This window comes from Anabrus simplex, chromosome 8 (assembly GCF_040414725.1).
Source record: "Anabrus simplex isolate iqAnaSimp1 chromosome 8, ASM4041472v1, whole genome shotgun sequence".
Classification (NCBI taxonomy): domain Eukaryota; kingdom Metazoa; phylum Arthropoda; class Insecta; order Orthoptera; family Tettigoniidae; genus Anabrus; species Anabrus simplex.
In genome coordinates this window covers 8,538,325-8,556,906 of record NC_090272.1, presented here as the reverse complement: position 1 = coordinate 8,556,906, position 18,582 = coordinate 8,538,325, and positions in this window count along the sequence as shown.

The window sequence follows — 18,582 nt, the reverse complement described above, 5'->3', positions numbered from 1 at the left end:
TATATTTCTTAATACTACAGTAATTTTCCCATATTTTCCCATAAAATGTTTGCTAAACTCCGTGATTAAATTATAAACAACAAATAAAAATTCAGTAACACTACAGGAAATGTCAAACATCAAGGTAAATAACTCCCTAAAAATGCAAATATATGTTTCCATAACAAGATTGTGAGAAAATTGATTTTAAGGTGACGGTATATTTAATGCATTCAACTCCCGAATTCTGGACTTTCACTCTTGTCCCCCTCAGCTCTGGCTCACTTCTTAGGCCTTTGCCAGCTTTTCTGCATCTAAATCAGTTTTAGCTACCCATATCCTGTCTAGGTCCTTCCAGGTTGAACACTTAGTTCACCTGATTGAATGCCAGTACTACATCATTAACAGGTAGAATCAGGGTCTTATACCACAAAATTACCCTTTTTGGACCCCCTGTGGGCGGGGGCGGTAGAATAACACCCACGGCATCCCCTGCCTGTCGTAAGAGGTGACTAAAAGGGGCCACATGGGCTCTGAACTTTGGTGCGTGGGTTGGCGACCACGGGGCCCTCAGCTGACTCCTGGCATTGCTTCCACTTACTTGTGCCAGGCTCCTCACTTTCATCTATCCTATCCGACCTCTCTTGGTCAACTCTTGTTCTTTTCCGACCCCGACGCTATTAGGTTTGCGAGGGCTAGAGAGTCTTTCGCTTTCACGCCCTTCGTGGCCCTTGTCTTTCTTTGGCCGATATCTTCATTTTTCGAAGTGTCGGATCCCTTCCATTTTTCCCTCTGATCGGTGTTATATAGAGGATGGTCGCCTAGTTGTACTTCCTCTTAAAACAATAATCACCACCACCACCTTTTCGGAAGTTTCCTTTTGCTCTCGACATGATAATGCGTTACATACAAACCCTACGACTACGAGATGGAAAGAAACATTGACCAGGACATGCAATTGGCAACTAAACAACAGAATGCAATACAGCTTCTGTTTAAAGGGCTGTTGTATTCACAAAACTCCGCTAGAACACACAAATCTCCCTAAGAAAGACGAACAAATGAAGAAAACCGAACGTACTACAGATTTCAGGCATGAAGGAACAGATCTAGGAAATAGGCGCGGCTTTTTTATGTCACGTGGTATTTAAATGGACCGTTTTGGGGTTACTTTTCAGCAGTGAAGACGTGCACGTTATACAGTGAACTTCCATCTACCAAATCGTAAGAAAATTAAAATGGGTACATTCAACTCAAAATAGCTTGCAGCCTCCCTTTAAAATGATCATGGTCACAGTTTTGATGTAGAAAACGCACCCGGTCTAGTCGGTTTGGGTTTCAGCCTTTGTTCTCAATCCTAGTCTAGACAGGCATGAGGATAAAGTGGAGGAGACTATTTTCTACATGGGGACAGTGGAACTCGCCTTAACTCCGAGAGGTCGTTCTATCCTCTTGAAAAGTCTTGTTATATGTCGCACGAGTTTTCGAAAACTATTTGTTTGCCATTTCCTCTAGAGATTTCTCAAGTTTTCTTTCTTTGATTTTTGTCCAGTGTAGTTGTAGAACTCACCGAGATACACCTAATGTCGAGAGCTACACGCCACACGTATGACCATTTTAAAAACGAAGTTCATCCAGATTTTAAATTTCCCTTTAAAATAAAAGAGATAACATAGTAAAACTTCATTGGCACCCGTTACGATAATGCTGGAGCTATATTTTTACATACTTGTCGTATCGTGTCGTAGAAGTCTCGGAATGGAAACAGCGTGTGACATCCGTCTTCTGTTCTTCGTCCCTGTGTAAATGCTGACAGAAAAGAACAGGGGAAGATGAAGGCGAGCCGCTTGAAACAAACAATCGAAACCAATCCTAGATTCAGGTAAGGAACCAAGTGCAGAGCCCCGGGTATATTCTACCCCCCGCCGCCAAAGGGGATCCGAGGTCAGACTCTTGCTGTCCTTCCTCTGCACACTGCGATATTGATCACTCGTTGCTCTATCTTAAAACTTTAATGTTTTTTTAATGATCGCCGCCCGAAGTACGCTTCGTATGCATCAAGGTTATTTAGTTAAATGTAGATGGAGAATGTAATTGGACTCGTACAGCCCCTGCCGTCATTTATTTGCGAGCCACAACATCACAGCCCATATTCAGAGCCGTGTTACAAAATTTCTCAGCGTTATATTGGTAATTACTATTCTGGATGGGCGATTTGTAACCGTGATGCGGCGGGAGTGACTAAACCACAGCGGGGATTTACCGCAGCCACAGGGCGTTTCAACAAAGAGGACACTCATTAATGATTCATTCTGCAAGCTTCTGACTGCCGAACAGTGAACAAACAAAAGACGGACTCTCATTCATGTTGAAGACTTGCCTTTGCCGTGGTGAATACAACGATTCGCCTTGTGGATACACGGGATTGGCCACTTACAGCCCACGTGGATCTGTCTTGGGTCGTCTTCGTAATAATAATAATAATAATAATAATAATAATAATAATAATAATAATAATAATAATCATGATCTCACAACCCTTCGACATTCAAACAGGCACGAGACGAGGTGATGAACTCTCTGCTATTCTGTTCAACGTCGTCTTAGACAAGGTTATGGAAGACCAGGAGAAAAAACTCAAGCAATATGACTTTTGGAAACCAATACGACTTGGCTTTCCCAAAGATAACCTCTACTACATATTATACCTCGCTTTACCTTATTTTTCAGCATTTAAGGACACTTTTATTCTCCGTCCCGCGCAGTAGGGAAAGTAATAGTAATCAACCAGCGATAAAAATTCATATAACCACATTTCAGCTGAGAATTGTAGTGTCGATACAGTATATTTAGATAGTACCGTATCTTGCCTGCTATATTCGTGTGTATCTTTCGTATGTATCTATTAGAGCATAGTGCTAATAATAAGCTGTCTAAGCATTTAGCTTTTTGGTAATCTTTGAGTACAGTAGTTCTAGAAAATTCTAAACTTGCAATTTTCATTTCTGTTTGTGCTTAGTAGTGACATATGGTACCGGTATTGTAATTAGGATACATCTCAATGTAGTTTAAAACTATTGCAGTGTATTGTACAGTAGTATACGAATAATATCTTATTAGAATTTAGCGTGCTTATTTTATTACTGTAATAAAATATATGTGTAGTACCGGCATAGTAGAGGTATCCGTAGAAACTCTCTTACTAAAATTCTGTTGTTGTAATTAGGATAGGCTTAATTACAGTTTAGAATTGTGCAATTCTTGTGTATTCCTTTCGGTATTCAGTAATTACCAGCAGTTTTTATCATGTTAGTGTGTTACAGAGTAAAAGTAGAGTTCGACTAAGTAGTATTGTAGTGTAGTCGTATATTAATTACCTTATTGTCGTGTGATCTTTGAGTACTATCCCAGACAATATGTCACTCCGTTCATTTTTTTGCACATACGATTTTCCTTTTCGTTTCAATTTTTCCTTAAAGAATGGCTAAGGAGTACAAGTGTAGGAACTGTGGGTGTGGTGAGGCATTGACGGGTATGAGGGGGGACTTCGAGAGTTCGAGGGAGATAATTACGATTCTCGCAGAAGATAGGAAGGAAGATAGGCCTCCCTCAAACAATGTACAGGTTACAGTAGGTGTACAAGAGGGTGAGGAAAGGAAAGGGGGAGGGGGTTGTAGAAGACAGGTGGTCTAATGTTCTAAGGGGAAGGAGATTGCAGGCTAAGGGCTCTATTAAGGATCAGAATTCAGGACTAGTGTCTGTGATGTGTGGAAGTAGGAGAAAGGGAAAAGGCAGGAAAGGGAAATGTACAGTAGGGAAAGAAAAAGACAGGTGGAACGGGGTCATGGGGAAGAGAAAAGGGAGGGCGTAGTAGCTTCTGTAGCTATCAGGAAAGATAGAGCTGACCAGGAGGGGAATGGTCAAATGAGGTGGGTAGGGTTGAGGCTCTGGTCATGGGGGATTCCATCGTTAGACATGTGGGGAAAGTGTGTGGAGAAAAGTGAACCAGGGTAGAGTGTTGTCCAGGAATTATGTTGAGGCAGATGTTGAGGAAAGTAGAAGAGAGGGAGGAGAAGAAAGAGAAGGTGGTAATTATTATTATTATTATTATTATTATTATTATTATTATTATTATTATTATTATTAGCGTATGGCAAGGAAATTATATACATAATACACAATATATACACAATAACAAAAACATTGATTCACTTCAGGCATTAGTGTTATCTGTTATATCTGAATGTCCAATATTTCAATCCACTGTAGTGCTTCCGCTGTTGGAGATAGGAAGTCTTCCAATCTACCTGTATGAACCCATAGGTGACACTCGCTTACGGTGTGGGCAATAGTCTGGCGAGGGGCACCACAGTCACATTATGGCGATGGTACAAAGTTCCACTTGTACAGAGAATCCCTGCACCTTCCAGTCCCGTTCCTGTTCAGTCTGGACCAGGTTGCACGTAGCAGTTGGGACCCATTTGCAATTCTTTTCCTCTGAAGATGTTATGCAGGGCCAAGTCAGGAGAGTTATTCCAGCGGCCTTTCCACTCCTCCAAAGCATTGAAGTTGGTGGACGTCTTCAGAGCAGCATCACAAAGGGGTGGATGTCGTGATTTCAGTCTTTTGAGACCAAGAGCTGGTATGCCATTTAGAACAGGTAACGGAGGATCATTGCAGATCTTGTTGTACTCTCGAACAAGAGCACTGGTTCTTCGTAAGTGAGGTGGCATTATTCCAGACAACAGTGGGAGCCAGTGAACTGGAGTTGATCTGATGGTGGCAGATATAATACGCATGCTGGTATTCAATTGTGGGTCAATATACTTTGTAAGCGGGCTATTAATCAACACTGGAGCACAATAGTCAGCAGCAGAGGAAACCAGAGCTAATGCTGAAGAGCGCAGGGTGTTAGTAGTAGATCCAAAATAGTACCAGTTAGCTTCTGAATAATATTGTTTCGGGTTTTCTGTTTCTTCGACAAGTTCAAAAGATGTTGCTTGAATGATAAAGTCCGGTCCAACGTAACACCGAGATATTTTGGATACCTATTGTGATTAAGTACTCGATTGAAGAAGGTAATATTTAGTTTTAAGATGGCAACCCGGTTGCTCAAATGGAAGCAAGAAACCTACGTCTTGGCTGTACTGGGTCTGAGTCTCCATTTCCTGAAATATTCTGCCAATTTGGATAAGTCCTGAGTTAAAATGTTTCATTTATCTCAAAGATGTTTTGTTGCGAGGCCAGGTCAAGTCATCAGCATAGCAGAACTTTCTGGATATTGTGGTGGTAGTGTCTCACGATGCTAGGCAAGCTGATATAAGTACCAACATACTTGGGGATCTGCTAACTGCAGCACGGGTCATGTTTAAGGAAGCGGAGCAAGGCAGTATTATGGGACCTTTTTTTTCTCTTTTTATATATAAATGATATGAATAAACAAGTGGAATCACAGGTAAGGCTTTTTGCGGATGAATTTATTCTGTACAGAGTAATAAATAAGTTACAAGCTTGTGAGCAACTGCAACGTGACCTCGATAATGTTGTGAGATGGACGGCGGACAATAGTATGTTGATAAAGGGGGTTAAAAGTCAGGTTGTGAGTTTCACAAATAGGAAATGTCCTCTCAGTTTTAATCACTGCGTTGATGGGGTGGAAGTTCCTTTTGTAAGTCTCTAGGTGTTAATATAAGGAAAGATCTTCATTGGGGTAATCACATAAATGGAATTGTAAATATAGGGTACAGATCTCTGCACATGGTTTTGAGAGTGTTTAGGGGTTGTAGTAAGGATATAAAGGAGAGGGCATATAAGTCTCTGGTAAGGCCCCAACTAGAGTATTGTTCAGTATATGGGACCCTTACCAGGATTACCTGATTCAAGGACTGGAAAAAATCCAATGAAAAGCAGCTCGATTTGTTCTGGGTGATTTCCGACAAAAGAGTAGTGTTACAAAAATGTTGCAAAGTTTGGGCTGGGAAGAATTGAGAGAAAGAAGGAGAGCTGCTCGACTAAGTGGTATGTTCAGAGCTGTCAGTGGAGAAATGACGTTAGTAGACGAATAAGTTTGAGTGGCGTCTTTAAAAGTAGGAAAGATCAGAACATGAAGATAAAGTTGGAATTCAAGAGGACAAATTAGGGCAAATATTCCTTTATAGGAAGGGGAGTTAGGGATTGGAAGAAGTTACCAAGGGAGATGTTCAATAAATTTCCAGTTTCTTTGAAATCGTTTATGAAAAGACTAGGAAAACAACAGATAGGGAATCTGCCACCTGGGCGACTGCCCTAAATGTAGATCAGTATTGACTGATATTAACAGAGGGTGATGAGACTGCCTTTAAACAGCTCGAAATATTTAAAGAAAGTGCAGAAAAGGTGGTACTACAGATATCGTTCCAGAAAATGAAATTGTTATGTTCAAAGACAGGCATCAAGGGGCTCAGAACAAAACATGGTACAATTGACAGGTTTCCTTACTTTAAATACCTTGCAGAATTTATCGTATCGACAGGCCTTGAAACGATCTCTTAACATACTCGTCTCCAAAAGTTAAAAAAGCTTCAGGATTAATCCAAAACATCTACAACACAAATTCCATGTCAAGACATATAAAAAATTCGGCATTAGAACACAGTCATAAAACCAGCAGGCATTTACGCTAGTAAAACTGTGGCACTCAACAGAAAACAAGAAGTCGAAGAAATTAAAAAAAGAAGGGAGTGATTAAGACCACAGACCAAAGTGGTCGGAAGAACGTAAAGAAGCCTTCTCAGAAAGATTTGGATCAAGAAGAAGAACCCAGAAAAGAATTCATTGAGTTTTTGCTTAACGTCTTAAAATGTTTCGAGAATTTTCTAATAATAATAATAATTATTATTATTATTATTATTATTATTATTATTATTATTATTATTATTATTATACCGGGCGGTACACCTCTACGACGCAAGTTCAAATCTTGCGCCAATTGAAACTTCTCTACTGGAGAAACCCGGAACTTTAACAACTGAACTAACTCTACTGGTTATCAGAAGATGTCACTGTGTGTTTTTGATTTGCTTTTGTTTTTCATTGATCAAGAAATGTGGACATTCTCTAACAGATGTCTCTACCAAAAACTATGATAACGAACTCTGGTGTAAAGGAATGAACCTTCTTGGAGAAATGTTGTATTCATAAGTTTTGTCTTTACTAAATTTTGTTCTGTGGTTTGTGGATTGGCAATATTAATCCTTTCCTTCCGCCCGTTTTGAATTTAGCCAATCAGTAATTTCTGTAATTAATTTTCCTCCAATCATAGCTTTCTTCTTCGAATTTCCATGTGCAACTCTTAGTCAACCAATAAAAATTGAGTGGGTGTGTCTACTCATTCCTGAAAGGTCTCGAATTTTCCACGAGGGTATAAAACTGCTGATTTTCTTGTCTCAGGGCCACTCTTATAACATCTTGCTCAGTGTGTGAATATGTAGCAGGGGGCGGGAAGCGCCTCGTTCTTCAGGCAGCCGTTCTTCAACAAGGTAATGGCCTTTTAACATCTGTATTTCTTGCTAGCTCAGCAGTTTCACTCGCGGGGAAGGTTCGAAACTTTTAATATGTAACCTATATCTTTAAATATGTAAGCCTTTTTTATCCTTGTAAAAACTTCACGTATCTTGAACTGTAATTCGGGGATAGAGAGTGCTTTACCCTCTCGAGCTCCCCTTCATTTTGAAGTTGAGGTGACTACGTTTTCATAACCGTTTCTTCTCTTCCTTAATGTATTAAAGTGTTCTCATACGAGTCAACTCCCTAGCTTGGGATTAGCCCCTGTGTAATTGGCCGAGAGCCACTTAGGTTTTAAAATGTGTAATTTAGGAGTGCAAGTTCACGCCTCCAGTCCTCTCTGTACTTTGGGCAAGTAACTTAACTTGTTGTTTTTTTCTTCATGCGAAGGCCCTGTAGGTTGGGTACAAGATACCCCTGTTTCACTGTAAGTGTGCCTCGAGGGCAGTTAGAAGTAAAGTTTGTTGTGGCCTTTGATAGGCTTGTAAAATTAAGAGCAGGTCAGCTCTTTCTGGTATTTTGGAAGGTGCCTCTAGAAGGCTTGACATTACTAAGCGGGAGCAAGAGCTCCATGTAATTAAGGGTTTTCTGCCCCTTTGTATTTTGTGGTTGTGAGCTGAGAGCTCAAGGATTGTCGTATTGGGGCTCGAAGCCCAGGACTTGTAAGAACCGGAAACTCGGGCTTTTCTTGAAAAACTACTCTGGTACCTGATTTTGTTATTTCCCCTAGTGGAAACTGGTTAAATTTTTATCTAATCTTGGACTTCTTGATTGTGTACCTGATTTAACTTGTTTTTATTTGTTGTATGCTCAAAATTCTATGTCACCATTGTTTAGTTTCGAAAATATAACATTTATTGAAATTTTAATTCATCTTTCGGACTTGTAGTTAGACCCATTCCAGCCTGCACCTTCTTTCACCTCTGCCTACCACGGATAACTCCGTAACAATAATAATAATAATAATAATAATAATAATAATAATAATAATAATAATAATACCGGCCTCTCGCCATTGTTCAATTGCGTTTTGGAAACAATCAGGGAGTGACAAGGGGGAATGAGTTGACGTGGCCTGTCCAATGAAGTTAAGCTGAGACATCGCACATTGGACAAATGAAATTGGCTGTACAGAAGATCAAGAAACTCCTAAGAAGCAAATCGAGACCCTTTAGGAAGCAGCTGAAACAGCAAGTGTGCCAATCTCCTTCGAGAAAACACAATTAGTGAACTCAGTTCAAGAAATGGGACTGTTTACGGAACCAAGACATTCAAGTTCATAGGCTAAATTCTAACTGCAGAGGTCGGCGAGAAAGCTTCCATTGAGGAGAGGCGGCTCTGCCCTAAGAAAACCAAATCAAGCGTATGTTGCTGGGTGGATTCGAATCCCACCGTTGGCAGCCCTGAAGATGGTTTTCTGTGGTTTTCCAGTTCCTCACCAGGCAAATGCTTAGGCTGTACTTTATTTAAGGCTACGGCCGTTTCCGTCCCAACGCATAACTTTTCTCATCCCGAAAACCTTCGATGTGTTAGTGTGACGTTAAGCCATTACCAAGAAAGAAAGGAAGAAATGGTTTGATGTATTGGTAATCCGGTCTAGAAAGCCAAGAATACCGGCCGAGAGGATTAGTCGTGCTGACCACACGACACCTCGTAATCTACAGGCCTTTGGGCTGAGCAGCGGTCGCTTGGTAGGCCAAGGCCCTTCAAGGGCTGGAGTGCCATGGGGTTTGGTTTGGTTTGGTATTGGTAATAGTCAAATATACTTCGATGTTTATTGTGATTTGCACATGGTTTATATAATATATTTAAAATAGTACGAATAGTTATGAAAAGACCATGTTGAGTAACACATATGATAGAGATATTATCGTGTGTTCTTTCGAAAATGGCCATTGAAGGACCACGTAAACTTACTCACTGCACTTATTCGCGCTTTTCAATCCCGGATTCCTTTCTTGTTCGTCAGTAGTTCATCATTCTTTTGCTATGTTATTTCCTGCCATCTTCCATCCAGAAGTAAGTTCTTTCTCTTGGACAACCTTGAAATCTTGTATTGACCTTCTGAAAGTTATAGACATATGTGTCAAGGAAACGCTTCGCAAGGAACTTTCAGACCGTTCCCGAGGAAGTCTTCTACATGAGGGTTTACCGTGGTTAGCTCGTTCGTCACCAGGTGCCTGACACAGCGGACAACATTAAGCGCCAAATGACGTGTTCTATTGTGCGTGCTTCTAAAAGTTGTTATGCCTTCAGTTTTCTCCCATTTCTTCCTTGACTTTCCTTATAGCTGGAACCCGCTGATTGCCAATGAACAAGTTTGTGGTCAGTCTGTTGTCGTCGAGTGCTCAGCTCGGAGGCTGGTTTGGACCACAACAGCTCCTCCATCAGTCACCATGTGCATCCTAGGTGTCACTGAAGAGGCGTACTAGGGAAATGAGGAGCGAAGTAGATTCCCGTTGCTTTCCTCACTGAGCCAGAGGTTGCTATTACATCTCAGTCTGCCAAGCCCACTGAAATTCCCTCACCAACCAACCCTCTGAGCGACATTTTCATACCAGCCATAACATAACAAGTGACATTACTTGCATCGCTCATACCTTGGTTAGTTCAATCAATCAATCAATCAATCAATCAATCAATCAATCAATCAATCAATCAATCAATCAATCAATCAATCAATCAATCAATCAATCAATCAATCAATCAATCAATCAATCAATCAATCAATCAATCAATCAATCAATCAATCAATCAATCAATCAATCAATCAATCAATCAATCAATCAATCAATCAATCAATCAATCAATCAATCAATCAATCAATCAATCAATCAATCAATCAATCAATCAATCAATCAATCAATCAATCAATCAATCAATCAATCAATCAATCAATCAATCAATCAATCAATCAATCAATCAATCAATCAATCAATCAATCAATCAATCAATCAATCAATCAATCAATCAATCAATCAATCAATCAATCAATCAATCAATCAATCAATCAATCAATCAATCAATCAATCAATCAATCAATCAATCAATCAATCAATCAATCAATCAATCAATCAATCAATCAATCAATCAATCAATCAATCAATCAATCAATCAATCAATCAATCAATCAATCAATCAATCAATCAATCAATCAATCAATCAATCAATCAATCAATCAATCAATCAATCAATCAATCAATCAATCAATCAATCAATCAATCAATCAATCAATCAATCAATCAATCAATCAATCAATCAATCAATCAATCAATCAATCAATCAATCAATCAATCAATCAATCAATCAATCAATCAATCAATCAATCAATCAATCAATCAATCAATCAATCAATCAATCAATCAATCAATCAATCAATCAATCAATCAATCAATCAATCAATCAATCAATCAATCAATCAATCAATCAATCAATCAATCAATCAATCAATCAATCAATCAATCAATCAATCAATCAATCAATCAATCAATCAATCAATCAATCAATCAATCAATCAATCAATCAATCAATCAATCAATCAATCAATCAATCAATCAATCAATCAATCAATCAATCAATCAATCAATCAATCAATCAATCAATCAATCAATCAATCAATCAATCAATCAATCAATCAATCAATCAATCAATCAATCAATCAATCAATCAATCAATCAATCAATCAATCAATCAATCAATCAATCAATCAATCAATCAATCAATCAATCAATCAATCAATCAATCAATCAATCAATCAATCAATCAATCAATCAATCAATCAATCAATCAATCAATCAATCAATCAATCAATCAATCAATCAATCAATCCTGATCTCCATTTGGGGCAGTCCTATCTGTTGTTTTCCTCATGATGCCGAAGCCAGAGATGGGACTGACACAGATCAATGGAAGCAACAAGTTTGTTCTAGCCCGCGCCAGAAGGCACAAACACTAGGTCTCGCCAGCAAAGCCATCCATCTTCATTATGTGGCCAAACGTTTAACTGATATTATCCAACATCCTTCCACTTTCTTATTATTATTATGACATGCCAGTTCCATGTTTTTTGCTGTTGTTTTATTGATATTCTTGTCTAGTCCACTATTTTAAATTACTTCACCTGAGTACTTGAATTTGTCAACTTTGTCCATTTGTCGAGGCACGTAACTCGTTGACTCAGAACACGAATGCGGCCATGAGTGAATACAAGGTAGCCATATTTCAGGACGTACAGTATAATGCAGCTGGCAGCTTTTGCCACGAGAGATGCGCTGCAGTGTATGAACCCACTCGCACAAATCACAGTGCACTGCACAGAACTAGGAGGTTTGTAATCAAATATCCTAGGAATAGGAAATGCAACAGGGCTGTGTTTTGACGTAGAATATGGACTGATGCTGGGAATTGTTGAAACGAATTTACACACCTTCAAGGAAAAGTAAACCCGACCAGGGTGACCAATATCTACACCCACCACGCCACTGCCTGCTCGCCCTCACGATGTTCCCAATAAGCCTACTGACGATAGACATTGATGATTTGCTAGCTACGCGGTACGGCGAAATTGGTGTCTTATCATGGTGGCGATACTGCAACCCTAGAATACGTCACTCACTTGTTGCTAAGCACATTGCCCGTTCCTCTTTACACTGTTAAGTGTTTCCAGGGATATGAGCTAACATTTTTTGATGATGAAATTCTCCGTGGTATTGGAACGTGAAGTACAGTAGCATGCAGTATGATTCCATAACGAGGATTTGAATGAAGTACACTGGTAGGTTATTATCCTCACGAGTTCTGATCACTTCCCCTGTCTTTAATCTCTACACCTTCCAGGGCGTTTCTCTGAACCTTTCCTCCTATTTCTGTATTTACGGACGAGTAATTAGCTCCTTCCTCTGTTGGAAAAAGGTACAATATGTTAAGATGTGAGTTTCTCGAGCACTCAAATGTATTTTGTTGCTCTGTAACTGGACCTGATATCCCCTTCTCACACTGGTCCACATGTACTTCATCTTGAAACAATAATCACTATCACAACCTGTTGTAAGAGGAAACTTCACATGAGCGGGTCCTCTAGTTGTGCTTGATTGTGTCAACCACCTCGCTTTCATTCTTCCTACCCGAACTCCCTTAGACAATTCTTGTCTTTTTCCGACCCCGACGCTATTAGTTTTGCAAGACCTAGGGAGTTTTTTATTCTCAGTCCCTCTGTGGCCCTTGCATTTCTTTGGCCGATGCCTTCATTTTTGGAAGTGTCGGGCCCTGCCTATTTCTTTTTCCTCTTCCTTAATGGAAGACGGTTGTCCATTGTACTTCATCTTGAAACAATAACCACCATCACGTCTCAAATTTAGGTATCTACAGCAGTGTAAATGCTTCGTTTTAACAAATATGGCCCGTTGCGGAAAAAGGGCCCAAAAGAAAGGACATGGACATTTTACACCAGAACTGAACTAAAGTGCATTTGTATGTTTTGACTTCTTGGGCCACCTATGGGTCTTCTTAACAAAACGCAGTAGTTTGAGTCTTCGCCACATAATGTCAGGAAAACTTTGTACAATTGGTAAGACAATTAGTGAAAGTTGTTAACTGTGTTTTTCACAAAATACAGTCTTCTTAATAGCAACAGTCAGTAATTAATACCTTCTGAAGTATTGCACCGAGAAGAGTGAACTGCTCAGTATCTTATAACAATTTTAGAACTACAGATATCTGAAGGTCTTAAACTCTGAGTCTACGTGGCTTTCAGAGCCACGTGTCGAAAATGCGGGCTGTCTGAGGCCCTATTTGCTCTGCAAAGAGTTTCGTCCACATGCATTGCAGTAATTCAATATTGTCGATTGTCGTGAGCAATCCGGACCAAAAACGTAATTAGTTAAAACTTGCACCAAGCCTCTTTACGTTTCTTGCGCTGAATGAGCGTTCATTCGACTCCTGGTTCGATTCCAGCTCGGCCGCGTTTAGTTAATTCGTCTAGGGTCTTTCATTTACGCATAATACAGTAGATGTCCATAAACAAGTGAGAGCGAACTCTGGGGAGGGAACTGGGTTTGTCTGGAAATAAAAAATAATGGTAAAACAACACACAAAGCTGCCCTATGACCTTCAGCTCTGTGATGATGTTAATACGTTTGTCATGTCGCGTGGTGACCTTCTTTCCCTGCTGACAAGCTGCATGTGTCATCTCTCAGCCTGTGCACTCTTCACATTGTGTGGTCGTGAACCAGGTAATACTGATAGCCTAAATAATTTGAAAGATAGGATTCGATTTTCCGCACCACTGTCACTTTATCAGCTGCTGAAGTTAGCCAATGAGATTGCTTTGCGAGGCATGGGATCTCCAGGTGAGGGGTTTGAACACACACCTCCGAGCTGTCAGCAAGTACACTGGTGTGTTTGTGTCGGTATGGCTGTCAACCCGGTCATAAGTCACGTGCACATTTAGCAACACTGCCTCGCCCACGAAGCGATCTGATTGGTTAACAGATAACATGACAACGGTGTGGTATATCGATTTATTTCTTTCATGCTCACTTCGAACAACGTATTAGTATGCCATCTGCCACCTCTGGTATAGGCACTTCTAACCACATTCTCCACAACTGATGGTCCTCTAATGACATTGAAGTATGTTTTCTTGGTTTTGAATATGTTTGTAACTTTACAGGGTTACACCTCACATAACTCGTGATCCTTTCAGGATATCGACATTATGTTTTCACTTTCGGTGACGGTTCCAAGTGTCTTAAAATCCAACTTTTCATAGTGTCAATAACTTCAATATCTTGTATGATAATGCTACTACTTTTCATTTTTAAATGGAACCACACTGCTTTCTACACATAACCTTAAACCTACATAAGTCTCAAATTCAACACCGTGATTATTTGCAAAATCGCACAAGTACTTCTCGGAGAAATGTATTCAAACGTGGTTTTTTTCTTTTTTTTTTGCCAGCTACGGGCTGCCTTGTTCGATTCGCGCTACCTATCAAACATAAGCTAGGTGTTGACATACGTTCCTTTCACAGAGTCACAGTTCCTTCTCTCTACTGTACTCATAGATACATTGTGATAAAATGTATTGTTGACCATATTTAATATCGCTGTAGGTAACAGATAAAGGGAAAGCATACCTTACATGAGACGGATTTAATAATAATAATAATAATAATAATAATAATAATAATAATAATAATAATAATAATAATAATAATAATAATAATAATAATAATAATAATAATAATAATAGTAGTAGTAGTAATAGAAACAATAATGTTATTGGGTTTACGTGCCACTAACTACTTTGACGCTTTTCTAAGACGCCGAGGCTCTGGAATTCAGCCCCGCAGATTAGGTTTGTGAAGCCTAGGGATTCTTTCATTGCCATGTTCCCTGTCATTTGTCCGTACTTCGAAAAACCGAGCCACTTCCTTTTTCCCTCCATACGCTAATTAGTGGCGATTGCCAAATTGTACAAGTTGTACTTCCTCAAATACTACTCACTTTCACTACCTTCATACTGCCACTTTTCCTACAACTTGATGGGGATGTCTTGCCGTTCATGTCAAGCATGTCGATTTGGCACAGTTTTACGGCTAGATGCTCTTTCTGACTTCAGTCATGTCTGGTTTCCAACTGTTCAACCTAACTCACGTGAGTTTCCGGGGACGATGATTAGAAAAAGACTAGGACCGGAAAGGCAGCGGTCATGACCTTAATTAAAGTAAACATAGCGTGAAAATGGAAAACCGTAGAGAACCGTCTTCAGGACTGCCGAGAGTGGGGTACATTTCCCGAACGCAAGCTAATTGCTAAGCGACTCACACCGCGCAACCACGGTTACCGTGCCGCGCAGCTAGCTCGTTCCGTTTTAATGTCACTTCAGTATAATAATGTAGTCTCATAGAACCCGCCATATATTCGTTCTTCATTTACCTGTTATCTGTCGTGTTATTAAATGTGTTAAATCATACATTTTATCATAGTGTATTTATGAGAAAGTACCTTCCTATCAACTCTGTATGTCAACAGGTAGCTCATGCTTCATACGTTCAGGGCAGTTCGCACCTGGTAAATGTTTGAATACATTACATTTTGTCGAGAAGTACTTGCTGGATTTAAAAAGTAATCACAGCGCTAAATTTGTAATGTTTATATGTAGAAAACAAGGTACCGGTAGTACCATTATCTCAGAAGACATTGACTGTAACTCCGATTATGAACCTCTACTGAAAGTGGAACAGAATTTAAATATCTTCAATCGTTCACGAGTTCCTTGAGGTGGACATCTAACCAAAGAAAGAACACTGTACATGTATTAATTTGTTTTCACCGCTATCGTTTACTGCGGAGTGGAGTTTTGTTAATATTCAGGAGATGTTTCGAGTTGTTCGTCGCGCAACTCAGAAAATATGGTTTCTTTCAGTTTAATTAAACATTTTAGAATCATTACTCGATAATTGACAATCCTAATGCTCACTTTTATTGACTGAATTTTTCTCTCTCTCTCCTTGCAGCCGTCCATCTACTAGAACGACAATGATGAGCTACTGAACTACAAAGTAGGTAAGTGGAAGACTGGATCCGATTTATTACAAGGAGGAGAACATTTTGGCGCTACTATCTCTCAATACTTGTATCAATGGCTGATCCACTGAGTCTTCCCACTCCCATGATCCGCTGGTTTGTGAGCTGCATCCTCAGAACTGCTATAAGGAATGTGCTCATTCAGGATGTCTTGGGAATCTTTCCTAGGGATTGTTGCAAGGTAGAAGATACTAAGGGACTGATGGCTGATAATACAGGGTACCTGGAGACAGAAAAGAACGTCATTGACAGCACTGTGAAATTGATTTCAAATTTCAAAACTTCGTTCGACGATATGAAGAAATTAGCAAGTGATATAACGAGTTCAACGCAAGAAATGTTACAGAGTCTTAAAGCTGTTCACAAAGTCCCTGCGGAAAGTATGGCACCGAACAAACTAGCGGAAGAGGAACTCGAGAAAGCACTCGAGAGATTGCGGGTAAAGGACGAGGAATGCAAGAAAAATCTAGAATACTTAGACGAGGTAAATAAGGCAGTTTTTGGAACAGAATATAATACCTGGTCAATTTCTTAAAGGGAAAGGAAATTTGTTTAGTGCGAAGAGTGGGGGCATGTCTTAAGTGCCTTTCCCAACATTTTGTCCAACATAGTCAGTATTCTGCGTTAACTGTATAATGGTCATCAAGAAATGTTTGAAATAAAGCACTTTCGACCTTAACCGCTTACTTTATTACTGAACTGAAGGGAGGGAATTTCTCATTTCTTGCCGTCAATACAGCCAGTTTCACCTCACGAGGAATCCATGCCAATGTGTATTGGGCCATGATTACATTACGTCACTTTGACTACTTTTACTGTTTTCGGAGACGTCAAGGTGCCAGAATTTAGTCCGTCAGGAGTCCTTTTAACGTGTCAGTAAGTCTATGGACAGGGACTGAGAGGGGAACGAAGCTACGTACTTGTGCTGAGAGGTAACTTGTCCGTACCAGTCAGTCCTTGGTTTATTTTGCGCATATGAGGTTATGTTGCTGATTCAAAACACCATTTCAATATCTATTAATTATTTTGTACGTGTTTAACTGGGTTAAAGTTATTTAAAATCCAGTTATGGCAGCCCCGGTTTTGTAATCTGGGAATAATGGGAAATGTGCTGACCACACGACACCTCGTAATCTGCAGGGCTTCGGGCTGAGAAGCGATCGCTGTTGAGCCGTGGGGTTTGGTTTTAATAATAATCGTATTAGTTTTACATCCCATGATCTATTTTTACGGCTTTTGGAGACGCCCAGTTGGCGGAATGTTGTTCTTTGACGTGGCAGAAAATCGTCGACATGAAGCAGATACCACCGGACTGAGCCACCAACTTGAGCTCTACCGCCTTAGCTACTCACTCCGGGTAACGATACTTGTAATTGCACGCTTCCGTACTTCACTCTAGGTTTTTCTCGGTGCGTGCTACATTACACTGTGCATCACTGAGCACACCTCAAGGCGTGTTGTGCAGAACACGAAGCTTAGCACTGGTGCACCATCTGGACTGTACACGTGGCTGCCATACTAGTAGGCTTTGGTTAGGTAATAGTAAAATTGTGTTTATGTAACCTGTACTGAAATATTTTTGAAGACCATGCACCAAAAGGGCTGAACCACAGATACTGTACGTGCAACTAACTATGAGTAATTCAATACCGCATCTTTTAAATTGTCCAAGAACAAAGTGAGAGTGAGTAAGTTAGGAATATTCACCATGACTATTAACACGTCAGTGTGTATACAATCCTCGATTTATTAAAAAGTGCGAAGTTTTCCTGTGATAGAGCATGATCCCTTTCGAGTTCAGGCTATCAAGGGCAAAATATTTCACATATCAATTTACTGAACGTAATTCATTAACGGCCATGTCCTTGTGTTGCAGTGCTTAGGAATGTTTAGACGTTGATCAGAAACACTTATGAAGTCGAATTATTGCAGTTATTGAATTAGATTAAATATTATGTACCCCTGATAGTATTAAGAATTCATTCACCTGAGACTAGTTACAAAGTTGATGACGAGTGCGTATACGGCGTTGATAATAGTAAGTAAATAGTGTGTTTTGAAGGGATAGCAAAGACGTTTATTGATAACGGCAGAAAATGAGAGAAATAATTTCGAGCTGTCTGGCTTGGCATGACATTAGTAGATCAATAAGCCTAAGTGGATGTTTTAAAAGTAGAAAACATCGTAAAGTTAGAACTGAATAGTACAAATTGGGCCAAAAGCTTGTTTATAGGAGGTGGAATTATGGATTCGAATAATGTTTTATAAACGCCAAACTTCTTTGAAATCATTTAAGAATAGACCAGGTAATTCTAACTGTCACGTGGGTGCCAACCCAAAATGCAGGTCAACGGTGAGGTAAAGTAACTCAAGACCCAAAATGTATAAAGGCAAGAGGCTGCGAAACATGAGCCAAGTCCTCCTCAGAAGGTAACGTACTACTTTAGTAATATTTCTTGCTTCTAATCTT